At 30.6% G+C, this 3,485-nt stretch overlaps 1 long non-coding RNA gene across 1 annotated transcript; it reads left to right on the forward strand.

Moving 5' to 3' along the window:
* Positions 1-1,190: 1,190 nt before the first annotated feature.
* On the forward strand, positions 1,191-1,983 carry LOC107869613. Its single transcript, XR_007054491.1, has 2 exons — positions 1,191-1,458; positions 1,766-1,983. It is a non-coding gene; the product is annotated as an uncharacterized LOC107869613 (long non-coding RNA).
* Positions 1,984-3,485: the final 1,502 nt, after the last annotated feature.

The raw sequence follows: 3,485 nt of genomic DNA on the forward strand, positions 1-3,485 counted from the left end.
TGTGTGTGTGTATAGGTATATCTATAGTATATACATATTATATAGTGAAGTTATATTAATGACATAAGATAAACCAACCGATAATTCAACTGAGTATTTGTGAAATACGTTGTATATTATTATTGGGTAGCAAAATCGGGTATGTGATGTATATAGTACGTCTTTGAAAGCTGATAACCAATTGAATATATTTATATATACATATATCTCGTGTAGTGATCGTATGCAGTAAAAGAAAGCTAGATAACTGAATCTATATATCAAACTATTTTGAATAATACATTGATATCACAGTATTGATGAAATAGATATACTATTTTGTGCTAATATAGACACACGTATATTGTTGAAGTTGTAATAACATAAGACAAGTAATCGAAAATTTATCGAATTAACACGTTGTATTATGAGGTATATATATATATATATATATATATATATAATATCATATTTAAAAGCTAATTAGTCAAAATTTATCGTAATTTATAAAATTTATTGATATTATACGATTGAGGAAATATACTACTCGTGTTAATGTCATAATAGAATAACTAATTATCTGATTTATATATATACACATTGTATTAAATTATTTGGATGTTGTTATAAAAATTATAGAATTTATTAAAATTTATTAAAATTTTAATTTGTTAAAATTAATTTTAATTTATTTTGTTATTTATTTTTATTTATTAATTTAGAAATTATAATTTATTAAATTTTAATTTGTCAATAATTTTGATTAAGAACCGCTCACATGTGGTCGATTTTTAGAAATATTATTAGAAATACGTATATGATCGATGTATATAGTACGTGTATCTCGTACAGTGACGTATGCAGTAATCAAAAGTTAGATAACTGAATCTAATAATAATTTTACGTAACATTATTTTTACATACGAAGTTATTTTAATAATGACATCTTATTATTTTCAGTATTACATTTATTAAATAGTAGCATAAGTCAATTCAATTTATCCAATTTATTTAATTTCTAGCCTAATTCTTGTCCAATTAATATCAATTTTAGCCAAAATTGATATCAATTTTTAACCCCAAATTAGAAGTCAAATTGCTGACCTTTTTTAATATTTTTAATATCAGCCGTTGATCAATGTTGATCCAACGGCTGAGATGAGATCTCAATTCCTTTCCTTTTTAAACTACATCAAAACTCTAATCCCTCCATTTCAAAAAAAGAAGCCGCAGCTCTCTCTCTTTATACCTCTCTCTAACCATCACGTCGTCGGTCAAAAAAAGAAGCCGCAGCCACCACCACACCGATCATCGTGGCTGGTGAAACGCCGGAGCAGTCGCGACCCATCGCCAGCCTCCTCTCTCTGATCTCCCGTTTTCAGCCGTGGCTCCAGCCGGCGGAACCATCAAGAACCGCCGCTAACGTCGCTACCCACCAGCCACTGCTCCAACGTCGACTCCCTCTCTATCACTTTAGAAGTGAGTTAGTTGTGAAATCTATTTATGGTGTTTCAAAATTTGGGTTAATTAGTTGCTTCACATTAGCAGATATTGAATAATTCACTGTTGAATACTTTGAATCACCGTAGTAAATAAATTTGTTTTTCATTCTTTCTTTAACCTTTGAAGTAATGTGACTAGCGGAATATAGTTTCTTTGAAGCTATAACTTATTTTATGGCCAGGATGACATTTTGCTCAGTCGTTGTTTTTTTGTGATGTGTTCGTGGCAAACATGGATTTGGTATGCAGCATAGTTATGTTTAAAAGTAAATAACAATTTGCAGGTTCAAGTTCAACATGGATGGTGAACAAAAAAGAATGGGAAGTTTTAAGTTTATTTATTTAACTGTGGAATCGTTGTTGATGTAATTAAGACTGGTGGAATTAGGTTGTTATCTAGTATACAACTCTTTTATGTTTGATGTTTAAGCTTAGGTTGTCTACTTGTATTTGGATGTAAATAACCGAATTGATCTAATGCAATTTGAATTTCAAGATCAAATCTTTTACCTTTGCTTTTATTTGTCTAATGTCATATTTGACTTTCATTTTGTGGGACTAAATTGGGTATGTTGTTTATTGTTGTTGTTTATTTGACTTTAAAAAAAAAACATAAATATATCAGTTCTTGGTGGAAATGATAAACCATTTGGAATTGGTTCCCTTATAAGATACTAACCCTGTTTCTCAATTGAATAATGAATTACTTGGGCTCTTTTCTTTATGGTGAGAATGTAATTCTCTGTTTTTCATATTTGCCAAGTTGGTTTTATATTGATTTTTGCATCTATTTTTATGGAGTTATCTTAACCATAAGGATGGTGGACATGGGTGCTGAATTAATTCCACTCCAGGGACATCTTTTTTTGTGATGCGCTTACTTTTGTTCCTAGCTTGGTGATTTGTCCCGTATTTTATCTTTCTTTATGTAAGAGTAGAATATTGTAGGTTCCATTATTGAATTAATCCCACCTCAGGGAGGCTGCCTTATGCTGATTGATATCATTATTTTAATATTACTTGTTCGAAGGTGTGGTTATTTGAGAAGTGAATTAGTGAGTCAAAAATGTTTAAGTGTAGTTACTTGAAAGGTGGACTTGTTTTGAATATAGTTAAGTGTGATTATTAGAGAAGTGAGTTAGTGAGTCAAAAATGTTTAAGTGTAGGTACTTGAAATGTGGACTTTTGTTTTGAATATAGTTAAGTGTGGTCACTAGAGAAGTGAGTTAGTAAGTCAAAAATATTTAAGTGTAGGTACTTGAAATGTGGACTTGTGTTTTGAATTTAGTTAAGTGTGGTTACTTGAGAAGTGAGTGAGTGAGTCAAAAATATTTAAGTGTAGTTACTTGAAAGGTGGACTTGTGTTATGAATAGAGTTAAGTGTGGTCACTAGAGAAATGAGTTAGCGAGTCAAAAATGATTAAGTGTAGGTACTTGAAATGTGGACTTGTGTTTTGAATATAGTTAAGTGTGGTGAAGTGCATTAGTGAGTCGAAAATATTTAAGTGTAGTTAATTGAAAGGTGGACTTGTGTTTTGAATATAGTTAATTGTGGTCACTAGAAAAGTGAGTTAGTGAGTCGAAAATGTTTAAGTGTAGGTACTTGAAATGTGGACACATGTTTTGAATATAGTTAAGTGTGGTCACTAGAGAAGTGAGTTAGTGAGTCGAAAATGTTTAAGTGTAGGTACTTAAAATGTGGACTTGTATTTTGAATATAGTTAAGTGTGGTCACTAGAGAAGTGAGTTAGTGAGTCGAAAATGTTTAAGTGTAGGTACTTGAAATGTGGACTTGTGTTTTGAATTTAGTTTAAGTGTGGTTACTTGAGAAGTGAGTTAGTGAATCAAAAATATTTAAGTATAGTTACTTGGAAGGTGAACTTGTGTTTTAAATATAGTTAAGTGTGGTTACTAGAGAAGTGCGTTAGCGAGTCGAAAATGTTTAAGTGCAGGTACTTGAAATGTGGACTTGTGTTTTGAATATAGTTAAGTGTGGTCACTTGA

The sequence above is a fragment of the Capsicum annuum genome, chromosome 4, assembly GCF_002878395.1.
Source record: "Capsicum annuum cultivar UCD-10X-F1 chromosome 4, UCD10Xv1.1, whole genome shotgun sequence".
In the NCBI taxonomy this organism is placed as follows: Eukaryota; Viridiplantae; Streptophyta; class Magnoliopsida; order Solanales; family Solanaceae; genus Capsicum; species Capsicum annuum.